Here is a 17,334-nt window from a genome sequence, read left to right as displayed (position 1 = left end):
CAGCCTCAATCTTTCTGATTCGTAAGTAACTCAGTGAGTGCTTTCCTTTTCCCATGTCTTTTTTGGTCAACAACCAACCACATCTCTATATAGTCAAAACACTAGTCCTACAGGCTTGACGGGGTTCAGTCTGTATGGAGGGAAGATTTTTTTGAATGTAAGTAAAATGGATAAAAAGATCGATTTTTTTTCTTTTTCGTTTCTTATCTATCCCATAGCTGTTGTTGTTCTCTATTCCCTTTTTAGAGGGGGGGCGCCCACCCGCATTGAATCTCCCCGATCCGGGTCTCGATCTCACTTTTGCCTTTTATGCTTTGCATTCATAAATGAATATTCGACTTGAAACCCTGTTCAAGGAACGCTTTGGGGAGTATTACGTATTGCCAGACGGCTTCACTTTCTCAGCCGGGGCATCTAGACTCACAAGTTGAAACCTTACAGGGTTTGCAAGATATCTTTGTTGATCTATTTTTTGAAGGGGGGCAAAGCCCTTCTTTTTTGACTGCTTTGGAGTTTGTTCTTAATTGGGTGGAGAAAGATGATTCGCTTTTTTTATGTTCCTTTAGCCTTTCGTGGAGATCGAATCCCGACTTTTTCTGACTGATGAACGAAATTAGTGCAGCGGCAAGGAGCGTTTTTGACTTCCTAACATGGATACCAAGTCTGGGTCAGAGAATTCATAGTAAGGCGATACGCTCTCCGATGCAGTAGATCAGCGGACCGGAAGATTAGCATGTGAGGCGAGAGTGTCCGGTCTGCTTCAAGTCCTGCCGTTCAATACTGGACTTCTTCTTCCGCTTCCAGGAGCAGCCTCTATCCTGTTGAGGTGAGGCCTTTGACTCCGCTTGCCTCTACTTTTCATGTCAAGCGTACAAGTGTAGTTTAGTGGGATTGACTTCTAAAGACAGGAATTCTTTTTCATCTCCTCGGGCAAGACCCTGTATAAGTCGACGTCTTAACCTGACTTCCTGAGCTCAGAGATTTGATGATAGGGATTGTTCACAGCACTAGTTGTCACCGTCTAATCCTTTCATAAAAGACATTCACTGACCCACGTAGGACTGCTGAATGGAATGATTCCTCCCCCGAGGGTGATGGAAGGGGGGGCACGACCCGATCTAAGATTACTCCCTGAGCAGAGTCTGACTTTTCGAAAAGAAGAGAGGAAGGGGCGTACCAAAAAGTTCTCCAATTCGATGAGGACAAGCAGGCACAACAATCCCAGGAAAGGTTCGAAGCACGTAGTTGCAAAGCTAATATTCAGAAGTTCAGTTCGTGAGATAGCTCCCCGGACCAGATCTTTTTGATAGATTCCTAGTACCGACCTTCCGTTCAGTGTAGGGAAGGGATTTGCCCCAAGCCAACAAGGAAGCAAAGTACCCGTGCTATCAGTACAAGTATAAGCCGGATCGTACCACACGGGAGCAGGATCCGCGTTCCACCTCTAAACCATAGGATCGGGCAATTAGAATCATGCCACTTTTTTATGGCAGGTTGAAGTTTCAGGCCAAGGGCGAAAGCAACTATGACTGACATCCTTAGATGAGCTTCAGGCCACTTGACCAATAGGCAAGCTCAAGTAGCTTTCAATCGGGGAGGATCAAGTCCAAAAGAAAGAGTGAAGGATCTGTCTTTTTTCCCAGCTGTATGAAGAAACCAAGCCAACCGAAACCGATTCAAGAGCCCTTCTATTTTTTATGTTATTTTATTATTACTTTTGCTCTGACTTTGAGCGATTCCATATCAACTAATGGAATCATAATAATAATTTCAATGAAAGGTTTAAGTAGTGCTTTTTTATTAATTCAATTATATGATGTTGTTCTACCTATTTGTCTGCCGAGGAACGTAGTCGCTTTCTGGTTGAGTTGAGCGTATGTCTTTGCCCAGATATTTTTCCTTTGTTTGAAAAAGACTAACTACTATAGTATAGTAAGGGGCCTTTTCTTGCTCGTTAGCGCTGTTTTTTGATTGCAGGGCGCTAGCTTACTAATAAAGAATAAATATATATATATAGGGCTTTTTTCTTTCATCTTTCAGCTTGATCGGAATCGATTCTATGATTGAATAGCAGAAGTGCTACTTATTAATTAGTAGTATAAACTCGGAGAGACAGACAGAGAGGCAATCATACCTGCTAACTCCTAGGATGAGAAGTAGGTCCCTTGTTTTTGGCAGGAATAGTTCCATTGTTGCCCCTCGGGAGAGTGAGTCTACTTAGCGAACTGGCAGGACGCGGAGATCGATTGATAAAGATGAATCTCGAGAGTGGATGGTTGACCGCCGCCCCCTTGTCCTGGAGGCTCTCCGGCCGAGGAGGGGCTTGCTATCGTAACCTTTTATCCCGGTGTATGTGAAAAAGAGTGACGAACCCTTTTTTGTTCGGTCATAGGTTGGTGTCCAAAGAACGAGAGTCGGCTTCCTTAACTTAAGTCCGTTGTTCCTCAGTAGCTCAGTGGTAGAGCGGTCGGCTGTTAACTGACTGGTCGTAGGTTCAAATCCTACTTGGGGAGAATTTGGAGTTATAGCTTTTCTGACCTAGCGACCCCTGTCCTTCCCCTTAGTTTCTAAACTAGCAGAATCGTGGGACATCCAAAGTGGGAAGTTTCTTGTTTCTTTTTTTTCTATTTCTTACTCCCTTTTTTAGTTTAGGAACTTGGTTCGTTCAATTCACTTGCTCATGAACTCGCAGCTTCGCCAGAAGCGACTAGGGGGGAGCTGTCGTAGAAGCTTTGCCCTTTGTACAGAGATTGTTATGAACTGACTAGCGGAACGCTAGCTAAGCTAAAAAAGAGTCTGAGTTCCCTTCAATCAAATCAATAAGCTTTATTTCAGGTTTTTATCCCTCCTTCTTAGAACCCATTGATGGAGGGGGGCCTCGGCCCGGGAAGGGGAGAGTGGCCGAGTGGTCAAAAGCGACAGACTGTAAATCTGTTGAAGTTTTTCTACGTAGGTTCGAATCCTGCCTCTCCCACTTGTTTGTTGTAGACTTCTTCGAAGAGAAAGGGGGGAGAAAGAAATCCTATAGCTTAGCTTGAGTAAAGCCCATTAGTATTAGTAGTAATTGGATCTTTTCTAAGGTTTGAGGATGCTGTACCGATAGGTGCGGGAGATTTATATTGATATAAAGATAACGTCAGCATATTGGCTCCAGCCGGTAGCACGGGGCTTGCGAATTCTTCGATCCATACCCTCTGAGTTAAAGAGTGGGTCGGCACAGTTTTCCAGGTTGGTTCAAACTTCATCCCTTGTTCAAGGGGAATAGTTTGAATCTGGGGGTACATAACGGTTTACAAGACGATTGAAGGACTCCTTTATGGAGCCAACCAACTCAACAACAGTGTCCATACAAGACACCGGCTGAGATATACTGGAAAAGTGTTTTCTACCCGTTTTGCTAAGGTTATAATCTTAGAAAAGGAGAAGAAAGATACCATTTAACCAGCATATCCGCCTTTTGATCCCGTACACATATCATCCTTCTATGATGGGAAGGGATTTACCTGGGCTTGCACTGGAAATCCTATGAGAATATGACAATAGGAGTTTTCTTAACTGCTAAGCTTACACAGACTCCTGAAAGATTCGGACGAAGGCATTCCAAAAAAAAAAAAGAAGAAAGCTATTTATACGCTAGAGCCTTACAGAGACTTCCTAAAAAGAAGTGACCTTATCTAAATCTAAGGTAAAAACTCAAAGGCCCACATGCTTTCCTTTTTTGCTTGCCTAAGTCCCTTTTTCTACATATGGATTGAAAAAAGTTTTTCGGCCTGTCATGGACAGAAACTAAACCAGGCTCGCGTAGATACATTACCTGAACCATGCTTTTCCCAAGCGGGGGTCTAAGACCCTTTTCGGAAGCAAAACCCAGAGCAAAGGGGGGCACGGACAGCAGTTAGAACATACAGATAAGAGCACATAGCATCACTTACATCAGAAGTGGGATCACTCACTTCAAACCTTACTTCACAAGATCTTATCGCATTGAAAATCCGTATGGTGCAGTTATGAACGGAAGCACTGGGGTTAAGCCGAAAGTAGAAGTCGAAAGAGTAGTAGGAGTAGGCGAGAAGCCGGCGCGTCTTCATTTTGGGAATTCCTAACGGAATGAATATAACCAAGGGGGAATGGAAATCATCGAAGATATAGTGTGTGTGCCGTGAGTAATCAATCTTCGCAAAGACAGAATCATGGATGTGGTCGTACTAATACTAATACTAATAAAGGATACTCTTTTGATACTTCTTTAATAGATCAGGAATTTATTTTCTTCAAAAATGGATTTGACTTTGCTTTTTAGGATGCTAAGGTTGGGGTGCTTATCCTCGTTTTAGTGATGTGCAGGCCCACTCGATGAAACGAAAAAGCTTGACAAGCTGGATGGATATTGGGTCACGGACATAGGAATACGGAATTAAAAAACCTGAGGCATTTAGGAAAACAACAAGCCTTGGTGCGACCTGACTCGGAACTGGAATTGGCAAAGAAGGAAGCCCCAGGTGCTTGAAAGACCAATACGCTCTAATGAGTCCCACTTACCAATATTTAAGGTGCACCGCAGGACTCATTCTGATCCACCCGCGGACACCCCTATCTTAAGCAAATGCCGACTTACCCTTGGCCTTCCCAGATAAGAAAAAAAAGAGAAAGAATTGCCTCTCGCTCACACCCTTTCTAGGGGCGAATCATCGGATCGGATTGACCACCCTTTCTTTTCGCTTTTGATGCAGCTACAGCCTTTTCAACTGCTATTTGCTCGGTAACCATTATCTAGTCATGAAACGGGAACCGTAAATGAATACGAATAGGCCCTTCGAACTTGATTCACAAGACAGGCTCCGGTCTTAGGCATGTCTATCAGGTCCATTCTATCTCCTCCTCGAAGGAAGAGGCTCAAAGGCGAAAGGGATCGCCCTTGACCCCACTACTGCTCAGCTTACTTGCTTTCCCTAAGCACACACACTAAGTAGATAGTAGGCACAGGTACGCTAGGAGCTCATCGAACTTAACTTGTAGAGTGAGACCAGTGCTCGATATGGTTCATTTCAGTTCTCGTTCTCTCGATATGCTTCAACACATACCTGTCATCTATCTTTTTCAAGCGGTATCTCAGTCTGCTTTCCCTGATATTGGTAGTACGTACTATCTTTCCTTGCGTGGAAGTAGTTCAAAGCTATCTTGAGATATATCTAAAAGCTATATATAAGGAGAAGTCCCGGTAGAGCTATTTCATGCCCTCTTATATGCTCGCTAACGTTTGTTAGCTCGTTTCCAAGTACAGAAGGCGGGTCTGGGAGACTTTTAAGTGAGAGAAGACCGCTGATAAAACAGTAGTGCTGCTCACTGATCGGTAGGGAGGAAGGAAGCATAGCAGGGGAAGGGGATAGCAAGAGAGAGAGACATGCGAGTTCGACTCTCGTTCTATCCATGTTCAGCAGTCCTTGTCCATGTTGGAACTGGGCAGTACCGCTCAACTACGAGATGCTTGAAAGTAGTTGCTTTTACTGTCTTTATTGAGATGTTCCGTGTACCGCACCGAGCCTTAATAGGTTGAGATTCTGTAAGTAACTACTCCGTGCAGGAATCTCTTTATGGAGGGAATTTGGATTTGTTATGAGATGGACTTCTTTTTCAATGATTCTTCTGATTTACTTCCTCTGGCAGTTGTAGTCATTTATGCTCTGTGGTGGCGGCGCCCTTTACCATTATTAAATTTGCCTCGACCCGACCCCGATCTGACTTTAGCATTTGATGCTCTGAGATATGAAATATCTTCTTTACTATAAACCCTGTTCAAGGAACGCTTTGGTGAGTATTACGAATTGCCAAACGGCTTCACTTTCTCAGCCGTTGGTGAGCATCTATATTTTACGATCTTGATGTGACGGCTGGGTCTTGACCTAGCTACCGAACTGACTTAATGAAATGGTAGACGTGGCCAAAGGAAGGGGTCGAAGGACAACGAGAACTCACAGCTTTCTCTCTATCCTGCCTGAGGCCAAACTCACACTTTATGGAGCTATAGCATACATTGAGCCTGCAGGGAGAGCCCTCTGGAATTGCAAAAGCCTTTGCCTCTATAACAGCCTCAATTCAAAGAAAAGTGTAAGTTACATTGATTCGGTCTTCGGGCTCACCTGATCTTCTTGGGAGCGTACCCTACAAGGGAAGAGAGTAGCCTGGGACAAGATATCTGATTTACGCAAGGCCAAGCCGACCTTCCGCTTCCGGAATGGATTTCTTTGAGACAATAAAAGAAAGATAGATAAGGGATTTTTCTTTCCCAGCCGTTGCCCTTGTCAGAGAGATTCCTTTTTTTCTTTAAATAAGAGAATTCTGACCTCAACCTCACTCAAGGGATAGAAAGGGGCGATGAGCTCAGTGGAGTAGAAGCCGTCCTTCTGAAATAGAAAGCCCTAGCTATGAGTTACTCCAATCTAGCCGTGAAGCGCGAGGGCCAATATTCAAATGAAAGCAAGGGGCTGATTGTCCTCATGGGGAAGGGATGAATACGAGCTGTCGGAAGAGCTGCTCTCTAAGAAGCAACCAATCCAAGAATTTCTTGATTTGGTAGAGTACCAGTCACAACACTAGAACCAAGTTAGGTGAGCTTGAATGCATAGGTAAGAGCGGGGAAAGCTGCTCTTAGAGCGTACTCCTTCCGATCTAGGCGTATGGTTGAATCTATCCTTCAAGTAGTGCTTGATTGAGGGATGAACCCGAATCCGTACTTTCCGGTACTTTTCCTCTTTCAAGTGGGTTGAACTCTTTCTTTTTCTTTTATTGGCACGGATGGACACCTCGAAGAGAATCCTTCTTCTTCTGCCTGGCTGGCTTTGTACTGACTGATAAGAGTCTCCAATATGCAAGCCTTACACGTGACTTAGTAAGCCAAAACAGGGCAACCCACTGCTCGCGACGTGCGGTGCGAGTTGCTTTGTAAAAGGTATTTATGTATCAATCAGTAGCCAGAGAAAAAAAAAAGTACAATTGCAACTTCAGACATTGAAGAAGATTTTTTAATGAGCAAATTTGGCGCAAGCCAATGCCGCTAATAAACACCCTTTTTGAAATTGAAATGAAACAACTTTGAAGCGCCCTAACATGTACCTACGGAGCAGAAGATAGATCGGTCCTCGTAGAACGTTCAAGACTTTAAGTCTGTTGTTCCATATCAATTACTAAACCTCGTGGTATCCACGTACAAAACATACCATTACCAATAAAAGAATTAGCACATTGGTGTCGGTCTACTAAGCCAGTCAATCAAGTATGTAGTGTAGAGTCCATGGTGTAGGACAGGTTTTAGTACGAGGAGTTCAATGAAAGGATTTCTCTATAGTAAGAGTGATCCATGGCCTTTCGCCTAGAGTCATAGAAGAATTCCTTCATGCTTCCCATAGGGGTAGGAAAGAGTCAAGTGGCCGGTTAAGCAGCTAGTCCTACCTAATCTAGGCACATACGCCGGTGAGAGCAGTGCCTTTTCAAATCAAAGCTTAGCTTCTGAGATTCTCTGACTAATAGAAAACAATCTTTTGGGAAAGTATTCTGCGCTCTACTCTATTAGGCTGTGGGGCCCAGATCTTCTTGAATAAACTACTGTTTGCCCCTTGGAATGAAGCCTCTTAGGCTGTCTACCTTTGATTCAAGAGTCTCACCTTGGCGATCTACTGAGAAGGTCGTATCCATGGTCTCGACTCGCTCATACCCAGCCCACCTCTCTGAGGGGGACTTCCTTGCTATGCCACCATCCTATTAGCTTAGCTGGTAGTTAATCTATTTACTAGTCTGATGCACACTTGGAAGGCTCTCCTTTATCTTACCAGTCGTGCAGCACTATACACGCGTTTAGGTCATCATTCTTATCTAAGGCGGATAATTGGGCTTATAATGCCTTTGTTTTATGGACCTCGGGACCTTTCATTTCCAACTTCGGCCTATCATCTTATGTTTTTAGTTTCAAAAAAAGAAAAGGTTCGCGCCCTAGAGTGCATCCACGTCTTAGCCTTCACGGATGAGGCCTGCTATGACAAGGGATAGATAGGCACTACCTCTAACAAGGTAGTCCTATGGCGATAGAATGCCTTCTGGATACGACTAAAGAATAAACCATTATCTATATTCCTAGTCCCTTTGTCTGAGCACAGGTGACTCTCTTAGTGTTAGTACTTGTTCAGTTAAGATGTACATAGTCTTTAGGGTACGGTCATTACGCAGCAATATATCTTCCCCACTGGGCGTGGTATACAAGATAGCATCTAGCAAAGGACTTATCAAACCTGTTCCGAATCCAGAATCGAAAGCCATAGGAACAAAGCTTGAGGAATACTGTGACTTCCATCAAGCCAAAGCAAAGTGAACGAATTGTTCATAATGGTGTCTGTGTGAAAAGGAGATTCCTTAGAAAGATTTGACTCCTCAACAGCTGTTCTCCCCTTACACCAACTGTATGTAGTTGAATCGAGATTGGCGTTGCCTGGGTCAACTCTCTCCTATCTCATGTTGCTATTTTAGCTTTCATTTCCGTTATGTTACATATTGATCTTCTTTGACCCGCGAAAGCGAACGAGGAAGCTTACCATTCCGCCGTCGGTCAGTTATTCAAAGAAGAGTATCAACGGTATAACTACGAAATATTGATAGCAAAGCTCGGACTTTCATCCCAAACTCTTTCTTCTTTCGAATCTGAACCATGAAAGTCAGTCAATGTTGGCTTCCTCGATTACACAGTTGACCACACGCATTCAACGGTAGGGAGTAAGACCTTCTCTTTACAATTTGGAAGGTAAATTCCAGGGATACTCATCGAGTGGACCATACCAAGGCTTTCCAAGAAAGCTCCTTCTTTGCTTTTCTGATTGATCTCATTGTGGACGTGTAGAGATAGGCACCTTATCTATGCAATATAGATCTCTCTAGACAGATTCGTGAAAGATCCATTTATTTACGCCATGGAAGTTTCATTGCTGAATGACTTGTCTGCTACCAACTCCTTCCTCTATGGGTAGGGCATCTCTACATGTGAGACCTTGTATACAAATTGATCACATACCGCCGAGTAATTAAAGAAAAACTCCTCCTTGCTTTCATGCATAGCAGACTAACAAGCTGAAAAGTGATCTCGCTGTACCCGATCCCCAAGCACTGACATTGAGAGAAGAGTGGAACGGGACTAGCCTTATAGGGGACTTCCCCGGATACTTATCAACTCATATCGGAGCAAGGAAGCTAGCAACCTACTGAGACTGAGACCGCGCGAAGCAATACCACATTCTCAATACCCCGGAAGACAGCGATGTAGGGCTTCGTTCTTCTCTTGTTCCTGTTTCCATACGGTATCGATGGGCCGATCGTTTCCTCTGGGAAAACTAGCAAATAGCATTTCCCTGGAAGTGGCATGTCAAAAAGGAGGAATTTAGATCCCACCTATGGGCGAAATCAATGAAGACCTTTTCCCTCCCTTCGGTCGCCTCTATTTCGAGAAATGTTGTTCTTCACTAGCGGCAAAACTAAGAATGATTTTATCCCTCATGGGCTGGCATGAGAAATTGAAATTGATCGATCTCCCCGATGGGAAGAAAGATTCCTAACAGTTATAAGACGATTATGTGCGGCGTAAATGGTGATCATTGCAGGATAAAACTTGGTGCTATAGCAAAACAACTTTTTCTTCCACGCACAGAATAGGTTGTTCAAGAAGGGGACAGGGATGTGGATCTCACTACTATTGATTAACCGGTGTCAGTTGCTTTAACAGCTTTCCATGGGCATCCACCCGCAAAGATAAGAGGCCTACGCAACGATCCTTAGAACTCTCCGGTTCAAAGCCGCCCGCAATCGATACCTTTCCATTCCTATATCCTATACGATACGCTATTTTCCTGTTTCAAAGAGCTTATTCGAGAACAAGGCGCAGCAAGAGCTAATTCGATAACAGGATTCTTCGCAATTAGCCTTTCCTCGCTTTCGCTTTCAAGGGGCGTAGCGCTTGCTTACTTCTTAGAGTAGAGTCCGGAATTTTTAGCTTATTAGGTCACAATCCTGTCTTATTTAGATCTTCTTTCAGTCTAGCCCTTCTTCCACATGAGATCCTATTTTTCCTAACTCCATGTAGCACCACTATCCAATGAAAAAAAAAATCCTGCTATTTCACTCCTGGAATTCCCTGATAGAGAACTCCAGTTCTATACCTGGGGCTAGCTACTAGCTCAGACTCCGGCTTCTTAGTGTGGCCAAGTGGTAAGTCCTTTCTTTTCTGTCTGAGAATATGTCTTATCTTCCGAGGTGGCATGAGACAATAAGTGAGTTCCAGTTTAGTCTTTTGAATGTTCCTGAGGTGGATCGAGTCTCTGGTAGTTCTAGGTGGCTAGAGACCAGGGCTAACAGTCCTAGAAAGAGCAGTCCTATTTCTAAAGTACACGAACATCTTTGACATAAGGACGCTTTCAATCTTTCTTCATGAAAGCCAGACAGCGGAGCGGAGATAGAGTCCAAGCGCACTATAGCACTGCAGGGAAAGAAAATATCTTCCTTTGAAAAACTAAAGTAGTACTAAATCAAAGAAAGACATGAATTGCCCGAAGGCCAGGTTCTTTATTCCCATAGGCACAAAGACCGATCCCGACCGTCCCTTATTATTTGATTTTACACGTGCCTGGAAATGATGCTTGAATTCTTGCTTGTCTTATGAGCCATTTACTTACTTATGGAAGACATGGGGCACGAACGAGAGCATGGTTAATTAAGTAGGCTATGGAGCATGAGCCATATCAGTGCTAGAAAGACTTCCTTTTTCGATATGGTTTGATAGTAGGAGAGAAGTAGTACCCCTACGAGCGATGGATAAGAAATGCTTTTTTTTTTCAAGCGGAAGAAACTTCACTGCAGGGGAAGGCTTATGTCACTCGGATGGGAAGGCGCTAGCCGCATGGAGTAGCCATAAGAGTTAGAAGACCGCCATCAAGGATGACAAGTCACATCGGGACAGCCCTTTTTCCAGCTAGCTGATATAGAATGGAAGGGGAAGGAGGAGAAAGATAAAAAGGCAATCAACAGACTCTGATAGACGCTATGGGACCATCTCCCTTGGGAGAAGCCTTTCCGTTGTTCCAGGGTTTTCTTACTATTGAGGTCCATTTTTCCTATCATGGCATGGGGATTAGAGAGAAGATCAAGAGTTTCGAACAAGCACGCAAGCCTGAAAGCATGAGTTTCCAGCGATCGAAGTTCAAACTTGGCCGGACAGGAAAGAGGGAAAGCCTTCTTCTCAATGAGCTGTATCCATTATACAATCACCGGGCTTTGCCAAAGACAGTCCCAGTAAAGGGGTGTGTAGCAAAGCATCCACCGAGACTAGATTGGAAGATAGTCATGTGCTCTATGAAAGCAATCGAACATCATGTGTGAAGCATATGAGATGGCTAGCCGGGCAGTTCCATCATAGTTCGTGACAGGGTGTAAAGGATATATGATCTTACTTTACGATTGAGGTCTTCTTTCTCCTCTTCTTCACCGGGAACCCCTATTTCATCAACCAGACGGACAATGGGAAGCGTCTGAGCAATAAAAAGATAAGCCAAAAACGTGAAGTAGAGGGATCCCATCCTGACGGATGAGCTGCTCCCTCCCCCGGTTAACTACCACTACCCGGTCTTCCCTTTGAATTGATAGCTTCCGCTGGAGCACTTGCCTTCGTGATGAATCCCTTGAGCTTTGACTATCTTTTTGCTTCTTCTTGCTAGCCTTCGATTGTATGGTTTCCTGTATCGCTCTTGTCAAGCTCCAGCCCGATCCCTGTGATCTCGTACTTGGCCTTCCCCCCCTCTTTATCTTCGTCCCGGGATAGAGCCTTTCACTAAAGGGAAGGTTCCCGAGCTTGGCCGAAAAAAATCCTGGAAGTAGCACTGCTTTGGCGATTGGCAAGACATATCCGAGTAGCGCTGCCTGAACGAAGCGTGGGCGTAAAGCATCAAGTGGAGGCGTCGAATCCTTGCAAGAGGGGGGCAGACCGGTCAAAGCCAAGTCCAGACGAGCTGGCCAAAAGGCATAGGGCCAAGGCGGAGCTGGCAGGCTCATCTCACTTATTGTGTGCTTTGTTGGAATAGACTGACATCAAGGGAAAGTGCACTTTATCTCGATTCCTCTCTTTCTACAACTCTTTCCAACCCACTGCTCAGCCCCCCTCCAAACTATGGCATCAAGGTCGGACCAAGGGTCGGGCCTCCACCGATCTACTGATAAGGTAAGGGGAAAGACAACTGAATAAATAGGTCTATCTATCCTATAAAGACGGGCTAGAGTAAACGCCAAGCGCTGGCCCATTAGTGGGTTCAATTCCTGCTTGCCTCTCATTTTCAATTGTTTGTTAGAGTAGTCTCGATCCTATTGAACATAAGCTATATCACAGGGAGTAAGTAGATCATGATCGGAGGGGACGACCGGAGAAAGATAAGTCAAGGAGGACCCGAAGAGGAAGAGCGGTCCGTCCTAAACGAAGAGCGGTCGCTGAGAGCGAAATGAACTGATTTGGCCGGAGGGGGCCACGGGATTAGACTCTCGATGTATTATTACATTTCTAGCGGGAGGAGAGTAGCCCCGAAAGAAGTCGGTCCTAGCGAAAACACATAATACAGCTTATGGCCGAGAGTGTCATGAAAGAAAGGTCAGTCTGCACAGGCGGGACGTGACATTAATAGACAGGTCAAACTGTGGAATCGTCTGATTTTCACTCGGATGACGTAATTCAATTTGATTTATATCAGTGTGCAGCAGCCCCTATGACAGAATTGAACATCAGATATATCACATCCATAAAAAGATTAAAAACAGTCGGTTATGAGAGCAGCACTTTTCCTTGCGGGGGCCCCGTCTCCCATCGGTGCGCTGGAGACGATTCTTTCTGTATCTTCGGCTTCGTCTTCTCCTCCTTCTGAGTCAAACAGATAAAATAAAACATGTGAATGAACGAATTTATCGTAGATTGCACGAGCAAACCACCCTTTTTTACTTTACAAATGATTGTGATTGTGGAGTTGAGGCAGGGGCTCTTGCTTTTTACTAGGCTAGACGACTCGGCGATTCTACCCTACTTTTTTCCCAGGATTGGACGCCTATTGACGAAGCTCAGGATTGGATTGTCGCCTTACTGCTTGACGAGAACAACCTACCACTGACTTTTTGAAAGTACCTATCTCATTGCACTAAAAGAGTCTGTCTTTGACGATAGGGCTTGAGGTCGATCGGTCCACCACTAAGGATCTATGGTAGGTCAAAGAGCGCAGAGAAGATTGTCCACCACTTCTTCTTGTACGCGCTATAAGATATAGGCTTTCTATGAAAGCTCGTAAGATCAGCTGACAAAACAAAACAGAAAGGGATTCGGACTCGCCTGGTTCATGTCTATCGACGAGGGATCTCAGATTGCGCTTGACCGCAGACTCGTAGCATGGGTGAGAATTCTTCATCTTAGGTAATGAAGGTGGGCGGCTCGTCGTCTTTGAAAAAGGAAGGGATGATTCTTGCCAAACTCTGTCATGCCCATCCTCCTTGGAGTTTAAAAAAAAAGATCCCCTTATGTTTTTCCGTCTTCTTCTCTGCCGAAAGGAAAGACAAAGGCGAGGGAGTCCTCGAACGGGGAAACCCACGATTGAGAGGTCAGATCACACCATCCTCATTGATCCAACTCGGGTTGGTATGCTCACAAAGAGAGACCCTACCACATGTGTTTCAGTTTGAGAGCCACCCTGTTTTCTCGATGTCTTCTTCTCTTTCGGGTGGGAGGCATTCTTCAATAGCTTTCATTACTGAGGGGCCCAATCCTAAGAATAAGAGTATCAAAAGACTCGATCTATCCGACCTTACCATAGTCTCCCTCGAGGCGCGGTCAACCTAGCAGGTGTCATACCTTCAAAAGAGATGGCTCAGACAGATTAGCTATAATGCGCAGTTAGATACTTCGATGGCTCTCGAACTAGCTGTGTTAAGCATATAGCTAGCCTTCTATTACCTTATTTCTCCAAATTTATGAATCCATAATTGTTGCCATTCAGTCTCTTATTAGCGATAGGGGCCGTCATCCAACATGCTTCTATCTAAGTGATTTCATACCTTATTCCCTCCGCCACCCTCACCCTTCTAAGCTCCTTTGCCCTATGCCTTTAGTTAGTCTGCTTTGAATGATCATTTCACTCTTCGAAGGTGAGCGAAGTACTTCGAGGGATTAGATGGAAGGAACCTCTGCTAAGAATGGAATACAATTCTTTGTGTCCTTATTTAGCTTTCAAGTGGGAGAGGACTTCCATAGAGTGAGCCCTTCGATCGCGGTGCTCATCTTACCACCCTAACTACTAGCGCAGTCCAACTTATCCCTGCTAACCCACAACTAAAGCACCATGACTCTTTGATTCCGAAATGCGGCCGAGGGCATCGGAAAGGACACATCACACGCCCTAACTCCACGAAGGGATGGATGGAATAGACAGGCACAAACCGTTGACCCTAATCTTACCAAGATATACAGGTATTCAATCCAGAATGGGCACAGAAACTGTTCAGGAAGTGAATAAAGCAGAAAGATACACATTAGTATTGGACTTAACCCCAGAGGAGAAAGAAGAACCTCCGCTTGTCCTAGAGCTAGCCTCAGAGTCAGAAGTTTATGTTAACCATACCACTAGGACAGGAAGGGTCTATCAACCGCCTCATTTGCAAGGCTAAGAAGAGCAAGAATCTATTATGCCTTTCGCTCAGTTATGAGCCAACAGGAATTTGACTGGATTGAGACTCGCGGTGCTTACACCTCTAAAGTCAGCCTCGCTCAACAATTCCTCGAGACCAAAGCAAAAGTTCTCTTTCGATCCCAAGGAGTTCATTACCTATTATTGTTGGCTATTCCAATGCCAATGCCAATGATAGAGAGATTAGGGGAATATACTGACCGAGAAGAGAGAGTAAGACCCTAAATGCTTACGGGACAGAGAGGACGCTAGTGAGATGCGCAGGTGTATGAGCTCTGAGATGTGTAGGTAGAAAGAGAAGAAGCCGTTCCAACTGGTCCTATCATCCTAGGGTAGTAGTCAATCCGATGTAGCTAATCCGACCGGCATTAGTAGACGAGTACAAATGAATATAGTAGCCCTATACAATAGACGGTAGTTCCATTAGAAATTCTATGTAAAAAGTAACCTACCGGTTACAAAGGCCTATGAATTTACAAAGTCAACATCGGAGAGTCTTCTTAACAGCTGTACTAATGCCGTTCGCCTTGACTTTAGTCATGTAGAGCATTTTCTTTTGGCATAGGAGCCTTCTAGGCCTACTGACTCTTATCTAAAGGGGCATATCGAGATCCCTTAGCCCACAAAGCCCTTGACTTTCCTTCTCTGCTTCGCACCATCGTGACACTCACCCTTCGTTACCCAGCCCATCGCTAACGCTCAGCCTCGTCTTTTGATTTGACGACCTATTTCCCTCTTTCTCTATTTAGGATAGAAAGCATAAGGTCGCAAGTGAAGCTTCTGGAGAGAGCAATGAAAGAGTTAGAATTGGACCCATAACATTGACACAGGGAGAATCCATTGCTTGGTTTCCCACAGGCAGAAAAGGACTTGGCCTGGATGTAAACTGTAAAATGAAAAGAAAATTGTAGTATCCAAAAGGGCAGCTAAGCTAGCAATCCGAACAAGAAGATCTTCCCGTGGACTCAACAGGGTTCACGAATCTTATCAACTATTTACATGAAGTAAAGTTGGAATAGATCCCAGACTTCGGAGATAGCCACCACTACTACTACTTTAGAAAGGACCGAATGGCGTGCCTTATACCTTTCAAATGAATGGTGGGGAGACCGGAATCGCTTTTGTCGCTCCGGATTTCCTCTTAGCCGAAAGGGTCGAGGCAGGAAGGAGAACGCTATATATACACCTCTTTGTACCTGGGACTAGACATAATAGCTTGAGAAAGGCTCGGGAAAGTACGTTGTGTATTTTATAGCACACGAGATAGGCGGCTTGGCTTAGAGCCTACACCAATCTATCTGTTCTATCTGTAATAGTTCGATCTGTCTTCCTGAGATGAGAATTTGTTTTGAAATAGCTAGATTAGAACTGGCCGCCTTGCCTTGGCTTATTGTGTGATTTTTGAGCAGGAGCGAGCTGTCTTTGGCACAATCTGTACTGTAGCCGGGAAAGCAGGAGTCAAGCTGTTCACAAGCAGTGGTTATGAGCCGCATCTAAAGCCAATCCATTTACAAGTGAAATCTTGCCCAACTCCAACTACAAGGAAAGAAAGGGGTGAGGTGCTCATTCTGTATAAATTGGGTCTCTCGGAACCATGGGCGGCGAAAACTAGGATGGAATCATAGGTAAGGGATGACATAACTGGGGAGTAGGAATGGCAGATCCGTTTTTTCCCAACATTATGAACTCTTCAACTTGTAGTCCACCAAGAGGCTCAATCCTCTCCTGACTTACGTCTGAGCCCAGGTTTGTAAACCAGCCATTCAATGGAAGACTTTGTCCTCTTATTTATGTTAAGCATTAGGGTCCTTCACATAATCTCGAACCGTGCCCCTTCCTCAATGAGTCACGAGCGAGCCATGCCACATTGCATGGGAGGAACTGATCCTTCACTTCCCTTTTGAGCTTTCGATTCTATTCTAGACCGCTTGATATCATATCTTACCAGCCCCACCCGGGTGGCTTCCGCGTCACCCCCAGTTGCTCCATTCTGGATCCCTGAGTGATAGAATAGCTATAAGCTAGCCCACCCTCACCTTGATGAGTTTCACTAAGAAACCGGGGGGGTGCCTATGTGACTAACATAGGGCTCTGCCTTACCAAGCAGAGTGAGGTTAGAAACTCCAATTTTGTGATAGGACTGACCCTGGTGAGAACCAGCCTATCACGCCACCGAGGTTCCGCCTCGTTTGCCTTAGTCTTGCGATCTAAGGGTGAAGGAGTCATCCAGCCACCGGGATTGGTTACCCGGTTGACCCCTATCCGTATCTACATCTACGTCCTGATTGAGTTACATAGAAACTAAAAGAACTTGAAAGCAAGAGATCCAACAGGAATGAAATGAATATCTATTTTTAAATAATCAAGTGAAAAATCCCCCGAACCTCTGATCCGATAGCAGCTATAATATGCATCTACGACTAGCTACAGGAACTAGATGAAAACTTCTACAACAGGGTATCGAAGAATGCATTCTGACATCGAGTCCTCAATCAATGTAGATGATTCAACAAGGTAGACCGAAGCAACTCGTCGATCAGCTATCACCACATCGTTGCCGAGAATGGCATAGCGATCAAACTAGTGACTGTCTACGGCT

At 44.7% G+C, this 17,334-nt stretch overlaps 1 non-coding gene across 1 annotated transcript; it reads left to right on the top strand.

Annotated features, from left to right (window-relative positions):
* Nucleotides 1–2,891: 2,891 nt before the first annotated feature.
* On the top strand, nucleotides 2,892–2,974 carry TRNAY-GUA (transfer RNA tyrosine (anticodon GUA)). Its single transcript has one exon. It is a non-coding gene; the product is annotated as a tRNA-Tyr (tRNA).
* The last annotated feature ends 14,360 nt before the right edge of the window (nucleotides 2,975–17,334 follow it).

The sequence above is a fragment of the Vigna unguiculata genome, unplaced genomic scaffold (assembly GCF_037176805.1).
Source record: "Vigna unguiculata cultivar grain cowpea cultivar isolate G323 ecotype 2 unplaced genomic scaffold, ASM3717680v1 ptg000461l, whole genome shotgun sequence".
NCBI classification, from domain to species: domain Eukaryota; kingdom Viridiplantae; phylum Streptophyta; class Magnoliopsida; order Fabales; family Fabaceae; genus Vigna; species Vigna unguiculata.
Note: the sequence above shows the minus strand (reverse complement) of the source record. Positions and strands in the feature narration are given on the sequence as shown.